We start from the raw sequence: 9,424 nt of genomic DNA, 5'->3' as shown, positions 1-9,424 counted from the left end.
ATGTCTTCGGTTTGGCTTAGAGAGAGTTAAAACATTAAGCAGGCACTGACATTTAAAAATTGGGGACTTTCACATATTTATATGCTCAGCTTGTCTTAGAAATATAAGCGATCCAGCCACACTGGAAATATGGAAGAATGAGTTGGGGCTAAGTAGCCCTTGGAGCACATGGTCTTGAGTTTGCCACAGCCCTACACTGCTCCCCAGCAGTCCTCACCTTTCAGGCCAGCGTTCAGCTGCCATTTACATTGAACTTGCAGTGGTGCGTCTCAGGTGTTTCACTTGATATCCCACCTTCCTGTTTTCTGTAGGCCCTTGCGTTGCCACCTGGTCCTGGCTTATAAGAATTCTCAATTTCTGAATCTGTTAAGAAGTAGAAAAGAAGGAAAAGAATAAAGAACATTGTCACCAGTCAGACCCTAGTAGTCCAGTAGCATTTGTAATTCACAGAGGAATCTTAATTTTGTGTATGTGGCGGTGAAATTGTAGTTAATTTTTATTTTCTTCTCTGTGCTTTCCTATAGTTACCAAATTTTCTGCACTAAACATGCATCGTTTTTTGCAAAGCTAGAATTAAGTAGGGGATATACCTACAGAATTTCAGCTATGTCTATAAAATCTAGAGTACTTAGCTCTGCTTTATATAGTTATACTATTGGCTTTGTTATCTAAGTAGATCACTTCTTATCACATGATACTTTTTAGTCCATAAATTAAACTAAATTTAAATCACCTTTTACTTCTTACAGTTTTACTTTTTTTGGGTAATTGTTTTATTGAAGTAAAAAGCATACATGTAAGTGTAAAAATCTTAAGCATATACTTAGTACATTTTTATAAATGCACTTTAATGCTTCATTTATTTTATTAAATGAATACACTTTTGTAAACAGCACCCAGAATGAGTAGGCACTTCCACACATATTAGCTCATTTGATCCTTATGATCTTGAGATGCAGGCGAGGAAAATAAGGCTCATAGGAGGCAAAAATAAATACCTTGCCTTAGGTCTCCTGCCTGGCATGTGGTTGTGCTGAGACTTGAACTGAGTCTTCTACAGCATGGTTGGACTCCCAACAAGGCCACAGGGGGCAGAGAGCAAGGCCGGGCCAAGGGGACTGGAGAAAATATTGTTGCTGTGCATCAGACACACAGTAGATTTAGGCCCTGTGTGCACACAAAACATTTTTTCTTTTCACTTGCCTCCTCCCACTTGCTCCTGCCTCCCCTGACCCCCCCACCCCCTGCAATTCAGTTATTTGGTCACTTAACTAAATGTGAAACATTACCCTTAATGGCTATTTTGGGATTGGTTTGTCTGAGACAGTCACCATATTGGAGAAATGCAGCCCTAGCTTCCTTCCTCTGCCTTCTTTGGAGCATGTAAACAGTAGCTGCAGAATGGGAAGAAGGAAATGTCTTATTTATATGATGGCTAAAGCCTGAGATTGGATCCTCTAGAGTGACATCATCATTCAGAAATCCCTAGCAACTCCCTGGTGCTTCTGCAGTCAAATCCCTGCTCATACATAGAAAGGCCCTAAGAAATCATCTAGTTCTTCTCCCCTGCCACGGATGGGGAAATTGAAGCTCAGAGGAGGGAAGCTCCTTGCCCAAGGACATAGTCAACCTGTGACAGAGCCAGGGTTTGAAACCCACTGGCAGGAATCTTTCATAATTATGTGAAATATATATACCTTTGTATCAGATTCTTGGTTTGTGCTAGTTATGTGTCCATTGCCTCTCAGCTTGTATCCCACCTTCCTATCCCTGCTCTGTGATTCTGGGGTTGGGAGTCTGCAAACTATTGTACATTGCCTAGACTTCCATGCTGGGTATCTTGAGGTTTCCCTCTGACAGTAGAGGACAGACATGGCTCCATCTCCAGCAACCTTCAGCACACCCTGTATCACCTATGGTGTTCTCCAAATCAGAGGTCTAAGCTACAGCCATGTGGTTTCTGCCTGTCTGAGATCTAAGCTTCAGCCATACCTGACACCCTCCTCTAACTCTTAGTTTTTGGTAACATTTCCATTTCCCTTCTATTCCCTCAGTCCTAGGAGTGGGAGCTGCTTCCTGTAGTCACTCATACCTGGATTTTCTCAGCATTCTCTGTTTGCCTTCCCTTCCTTCCAACAACTGTGTAACTAAGTCCCTGTATTAAATACCTTTTATTGGAAATAAGTAGCATGGATACTGATCTTCAAACTAAACTCCAACTGATACGCTGCTTAACAAAATTTTGCTTTCTAAGTTTTTTCTAAAAATTTTGCTTTCTACTTTTTTCTCCCTCTAACCATCCATGGAAACAAAATAGGTGATGCCAGAATCTGGAAAGAGATGTTAGCATTCATTAATTCAACAAACGTTTACTTAGAATCCATCTGGGTTCTGAGACATAATTTTAGGGAATCTTTGTTGAAATGATATTTGAAGTCTTATGGGGAGACAAGCAGTAAACAGGCAAGTATGGTGCCAAGTGATAAGGGTTGTGGGAGGTGTAAGCACAGGGACACTAGAAGATATGAAAAAGGCTCTAATCTAATTGGTGGGTTTGCGAAATGTTAGGGAGGAATTATCCAAGAAAGCAATATCTAACAAACTTGAGGGATGAGTAAGAGTTTGCCAAACAAATTGGTGACTGTGTTAGTTTGTTGGAAGAGATATTATGGGCAAAGATGGTAAGACAACACGTCAGGGCCTGTTATCGGTTGAGTTATATCTCCCCAAAATTTGTATGTCGAAGTTCCAACTCCCAGTATCTCACAATGTGACCTTATTTGGAAATAGAGTTGTTGTAGTATGAGGTCATACTGGAGTAAGGTGGATCCCTACAATATGACTGGTGTCCTTATAAAAAGGGAGAAATTTGGAGACACAGGAAAAATGCCATGTGAAGATGAGCACAGAGATTGACGTGATGTATCTGTAAGCCAAGGAATGACAAAGATTCCCAGAAAACCACCAGAAGCTAGGAGAGAGGCCTGGAACAGATTCTCCCTCCAAGCTCTCAGAAGAAACCAACCTTGCCAACACCTTGATCTTGGATTTCTAGCCTCCAGAACTGTGAGCCAATGAATTTCTGTTGCTTAAGCTACTGAGGCCACGATGATTTGTTACGGCAGCCCTTTCAAACTAATATAGGTTCTAATCATGAAGAGTATTATAAGCCTTGTTAGTAATACTGTACATTTAATGAGCACTTATACATCATGCTCTGTTCTAAGGGCTTTATAGGAATTAACTCATTTAATCTTCATGACAACTCTAAGAGGTAGGTACTATTATTATCTCATTTTGACAAATAAGGAGAATGAGTACTAAGAGTTCAAGTGACTTGGTGAAGATTACACAGTTAATAAGTGATATTATGAGGCTGGGCTTTGAATCCAGGCTGAGAAGGAACATCTAATCCACTATGTAATACCACCACCCTGCGAAAAGTTAGATTTTTACCTGGAGAGCAATGACTATCATTAGAGATTTTTTAATTCGGATTTATTGAGATGTAGTTTACACACTGTAAAATTTACTCTTTTTAGGTGTGCGGTTCTATGGATTTTGACAAATGCATAGCATTTTGCAACCACCACCATTATGAGCTATGTAGTCACCGTTGTTGGGGGGTTTTCAGGAGAACAGTGACATGATAAAATTTTTGTTTTAGAAATATAACCCTGGCTACAGTATGGAGAATGAATTGGAAGGGGGTGAGCATGGAGACAGAGATAAAAGTTGGTGGTGGCCTGGACGTGAGCAATGGTGGTAAACATGGAGAGAAGGGAACGGGTATTAGAGATCTGGAAGAGGTAGAATCCATGGACCTTAGAAGTAATTTCTTGGGTCAAATACAATCTGAATGACCCCAGATCATCTGCGATCTTTCAGTAAAGACATTTTTTAACCAAGTTATCTGATACACCAGCAATACTGTCTATTCACCTATTGTTGCTCCTTTTCTGTAACCTACTCTGGCCAGGAGTCTCTCAATTAGGCTTAGAACAATTAGTATTTACAATGAAACCTGAGCAAATTATATAATTTGAGGCTACTAACTTATACTAAAATTACACCATGAAATTGGATTCATGATGGAAGGTTTATTGACAAAGGGGGGACAGGCTTAAACCAAGCTCCCACATGCATCTAATTTAAATTTGAGGCAATTTCAATAGTTATTTAACAGCTGTGGGCCTTCTTGGGTATTAATGCCTATAGTTCCAATTCCATGTAGCCTGTGTATACTCATTTCTTACTCCTTCCTTCTCATCATTCTGTTCTTTGCTCAAAACTCCCCTCCCCAGAGTGCCTTCACTGACCACTTCATATAAAATAGCCACCACCCTGCATCTGTCACTTTCAATCTCTGACCTTATTTTATTTTCTTCATGGGCTAATCTTTTTCTGAAATTTTCAACCTGTTTATTCTGTATTGCTCACCCCTGCAACACACCTAAAATACAAAATCCATGAATACAGGCACTTTGTTTATATTGGTTATTATCATATTCTCAGTGTCTGGAATGGTGCCTGGCACATCATGGGCACACAGTAAATATTTGTGGAATTAATGAATAAAGCTATAGCTGACTAAGGAACATCCTCAACATCCAGTCATTTGGATCTGCAGATGAGGAAACTAAGGCCTAGGGAGGGACAGAAATTTGCTTGAGCTTCCAAGCAGGTTGGCTGGGCCCCAGATATTCCCTAAGTTCCCTGGTTCCTGGCCAAGACCTCTTTTGACTGCTTTATGTGGCCTCGCGAACCTGTCCAGTCCCAGCACAGCAGAGTGGGTTAAGAACATGGACCTCAAAAACCAGACCTTGGTTTAAATCTAAACTCTACCATTTGCAGAGGTGTTGCTTTACATCTCTGGCTCTGTCTCGCTCACCTGTAAGTCAGGGATAAAATAAAACCTACCTAGTAGCATTGCTGTGAACCTTAAATTGATAATTCAGTCAAAGTACTTTGAGCAGGGGGCCTGGCACAAGATAAATTGCCCATAAATATTGGATATTGCTGTTCTTTCATGAGAACCACGAGTGGGCATTATATCTTTCCTAACTTCTAGTGGCTGCAATCATTACTTTTTTTTTTTTTTTAACATCTTTACTGGAGTATAATTGCTTTACACTGTTGTGTTAGTTTCTGCTGTATAACCAAGTGAATCAACTATATGCATACATATATCCCCATGTCCCCTCCCTCTTGTGTCTCCCTTCCACCCCCACTTATGCCATCCCTCTAGGTGGTCGCAAAGCGCCAAGCTGATCTCCCTGTGCTATGCAGCTGCTTCCAACTAGCTATCTATTTTACGTTTGGTAGTGTATATATGTCAGTGTTACTCTCTCACTTCATCTCAGCTTACCCTTCCCCCTCCCCGTGTCCTCAAGTCCATTCTCTACATCTGTGTCTTTATTCTTGTCCTGCCCCTAGGTTCATCAGAACCATTTTTGTTTTTTAGATTCCATATGTATGTGTTAGCATACGGTATTTGTCTTTCTCTTTCTGACTTACTTTGTATGACAGACTCTAGGTCCATACACCTCACTACAAATAACTCAGTTTTGTTTCTTTTTATGGCTGAGTTATATTCCATTGTATAAATAAATGTGCCACACCTTCCTTATCCATTCACCTGTTGATGGGCACTTAGGTTGCTTCCATGCCCTGGCTATTGTAAATAGTGCTGCAATGAACATTGTGCTACGTGACTCTTCTTGAATTATGGTTTTCTTGGGGTATATGCCCAGTAGTGGGATTGCTGGGTCATATGGTAATTCAATTTTTAGTTTTTTAAGGAACCTCCATACTGTTCTCCATAGTGGCTGTATCAATTTACATTCCCACCAGCAGTGCAAGAGGGTTCCCCTTTCTCCACACTCTCTCCAGCATTTATTGTTTGTAGATTTTTTGATGATAGCCATTCTGACCAGGGTGAGGTGATACCTCATTGTAGTTTTGATTTGCATTTCTCTAATGATTAGTGGTGTTGAGCATCCTGTCATGTGTTTGTTGGCAATCTGTACATCTTCTTTGGAGAAATGTCTATTTAGGTCTTCTGCCCATTTTTGGACTCAGTTTGTTTTTTTGATATTGAGCTGCATGAGCTGCTTATATATTTTGGAGATTAATCCTTTGTCAGTTACTTCATTTGCAATATATTCTCCCCTTCTGAGGGTCGTCTTTTCATCTTTTTTATGGTTTCCTTTGCTGTGCAAAAGCTTTGAAGTTTCATTAGGTCCCATTTGTGTATTTTTGTTTTTATTTCCATTTCTTCTGGAGGTGGGTCAAAAAGGATCTTGCAGTGATTTACGTCAAAGAGTGTTCTTCCTATGTTTTCCTCTAAGAGTTTTATAGTGTCTGGCCTTACATTTTGGTCTTTAATCCATTTTGAGTTTATTTTTGTGTGTGGTGTTAGGGAGTGTTCTACTTTCATTCTTTTACATGTAGCTGTCCAGTTTTCCCAGCACCACTTATAGAGGAGGTTGTCTTTTCTCCATTGTATATTCTTGCCTCCTTTATCAAAGATAAGGTGGCCATATGTGTGTGTGGGTTTATCTCTGAGCTTTCTATCCTGTTCCATTGATCTATATTTCTGTTTTTGTGCCAGTACCATACTGTCTTGATTACTGTAGCTTTGTAGTATAGTCTGAAGTCAGGGAGCCTGATTCCTCCAGCTCCATTTTTCGTTCTCAAGATTGCTTTGGCTGTTCGGGGTCTTTTGTGTTTCCATACAAATTGTGAAATTTTTTGTTCTAGTTCTGTGAAAAATGCCAGTGGTAGTTTGATAGGGATTGCATTGAATCTGTAGATTGCTTTGGGTAGTAGAGTCATTTTCACAATGTTGATTCTTCCAATCCAAGAACATGGTATATCTCTCCATCTATATGTATCATCTTTAAGTTCTTTCATCAGTGTCTTATAATTTTCTGCATACAGGTCTTTTGTCTCCTTAGGTAGGTTTATTCCTAGATATTTTATTCTTTATGTTGCAATGGTAAATGGGAGTGTTTTCTTAATTTCACTTTCAGATTTTTCATCATTAGTATATAGGAATGCCAGAGATTTCTGTGCATTAATTTTGTATCCTGCTGCTTTACCAAATTCATTGACTAGCTCTAGCAGTTTTCTGGTAGCATCTTTAGGATTCTCTATGTATAGTGTCATGTCATCTGCAAAGAGTGACAGCTTTACTTCTTCTTTTCCGATTTGGATTCCTTTTATTTCCTTTTCTTCTCTGATTGCTGTGGCAAAAACTTCCAAAACTATGTTGAGTAAGAGTGGTGAGAGTGGGCAACCTTGTCTTATTCCTGATCTTAGTGGAAATGGTTTCAGTTTTTCACCATTGAGGACAATGTTGGCTGTGGGTTTGTCATATATGGCCTTTATTATGTTGAGGAAAGTTTCCTCTATGCCTACTTTCTGCAGGGTTTTTATCATAAAGGGGTGTTGGATTTTGTCGAAAGCTTTCTCTGCATCTATTGAGATGATCATATGGTTTTTCTCCTTCAATTTGTTAATATGGTGTATCACATGGATTGATTTGCGTATATTGAAGAATCCTTGCATTCCTGGGATAAACCCCACTTGATCATGGTGTATGATCCTTTTAATGTGCTGTCGGATTCTGTTTGCTAGTATTTTGTTGAGGAGATTTGCATCTATGTTCATCAGTGATATTGGCCTGTAGTTTTCTTTCTTTGTGACATCTTTGTCTGGTTTTCGTATCAGGGTGATGATGGCCTCGTAGAATGAGTTTGGGAGTGTTCCTCCCTCTGCTATATTTTGGAAGAGTTTGAGAAGGATAGGTGTTAGCTCTTCTCTAAACGTTGGATAGAATTTGCCTGTGAAGCCATCTGGTCCTGGGCTTTTGTTTGTTGGAATATTTTTAATCACAGTTTCAATTTCAGTGCTTGTGATTGGTCTGTTCGTATTTTCTATTTCTTCCTGATTCATCTTGGCAGGTTGTGCATTTCTAAGAATTTGTCCATTTCTTCCAGGTTGTCCATTTTATTGGCATAGAATTGCGTGTAGTAATCTCTCATGATCTTTTCTATTTCTGCAGTGTCAGTTGTTACTTCTCCTTTTTCATTTCTAATTCTATTGATTTGAGTCTTCTCCCATTTTTTCTTGATGAGTCTGGCTAATGGTTTATCAATTTTGTTTATCTTCTCAAAGAACCAACTTTTAGTTTTATTGATCTTTGCTATCGTTTCCTTCATTTCTTTTTCATTTATTTCTGATCTGATCTTTATGATTTCTTTCCGTCTGCTAAATTTGGGTTTTTTTTGTTCTTCTTTCTCTAATTGCTTTAGGTGCAAGGTTAGGTTGTTTAACCGAGATGTTTCTTGTTCCTTAAGGTAGGATTGTATTCCTATAAACTTCCCTCTTAGAACTGCTTTTGCTGCATCCCATAGGTTTTGGGTCATCGTGTCTCCATTGTCATTTGTTTCTAGGTATTTTTTGATTTTCTCTTTGATTTCTTCAGTGATCACTTCGTTATTAAGTAGTGTATTGTTTAGCTTCCATGTGTTTGTATTTTTTACAGATCTTTTCCTGTAATTCATATCTTGTCTCATAGCGTTGTGGTCAGAAGAGATAACTTGATACAATTTCAATTTTCTTAAATTTACCAAGGCTTGATTTGTGGACCCAAGATATCCTGGAGAATGTTCCATGAGAACTTGAGAAAAATGTGTATTCTGTTGTCTTTGGATGGAATGTCCTATAAATATCAATTAAGTCCATCTTGTTTAATGTATCATTTAAAGCTTGTATTTCCTTATTTATTTTCATTTTGGATGATCTGTCCATTCGTGAAAGTGGGGTATTAAAGTCCTCTACTATGAATGTGTTACTGTCGATTTCCCCTTATGCATTGAGGTGCTCCTTGTTGTTACTATTTGCCTTATGCATTGAGGTGCTCCTATGTTGGCTGCATAAAGATTTACAACTGTTATATCTTCTTCTTGGATCGATCCCCTGATCATTATGTAGTGTCCTTCTTTGTCTCTTGTAATAGTCTTTATTTTAACATCTATTTTGTCTGATATGAGAATTGCTACTCCAGCTTTCTTTTGATTTCCATTTGCATGGAATATCTTTTTCCATCCCCTAACTTTCGGTCTGGATGTGTCCCTAGGTCTGAAGTGGGTCTCTTGTAGACAGCATATATATGGGTCTTGTTTTTGTATCCATTCAGCCAGTCTGTGTCTTTTGGTGGGAGCATTTAATCCATTTACATTTAAGGTAATTATTGATATGTATGTTCCTATTCCCATTTTCTTAATTGTTTTGGGTTTGTTATTGTAGGTCTTTTCCTTCTCTTGTGTTTCTTGCCTAGAGAAGTTCCTTTAGCATTTGTTGTAAAGCTGGTTTGGTGGTGCTGAACTCTCTCAGCTTTTGCTTGTCTGTGAAGGTT

General features: G+C 38.9%; 1 long non-coding RNA gene across 6 annotated transcripts in view; it reads left to right on the top strand.

Annotated features, from left to right (window-relative positions):
* Positions 1–339: 339 nt before the first annotated feature.
* Positions 340–9,424, top strand: part of LOC149749690 (uncharacterized) — a 161,739-nt gene continuing 152,654 nt past the window's right edge. For 5 of the 6 annotated variants that reach the window (XR_016392799.1, XR_016392803.1, XR_016392802.1 and 2 more), the window contains exon 1: positions 340–3,274. This is a non-coding gene — a long non-coding RNA (uncharacterized LOC149749690). The remainder of the gene's footprint in view (positions 3,275–9,424) is intronic. The other variant, XR_016392804.1, reaches the window with a different exon arrangement.

This window comes from Delphinapterus leucas, chromosome 3 (assembly GCF_059928025.1).
Source record: "Delphinapterus leucas isolate spDelLeu-1000000601 "Yukka" chromosome 3, BTC_Dleu_Yukka2, whole genome shotgun sequence".
NCBI classification, from domain to species: Eukaryota; Metazoa; Chordata; class Mammalia; order Artiodactyla; family Monodontidae; genus Delphinapterus; species Delphinapterus leucas.
The sequence above is the reverse complement of the archived record's forward strand: the minus strand, read 5'-3'. Positions and strand labels throughout refer to the sequence as shown.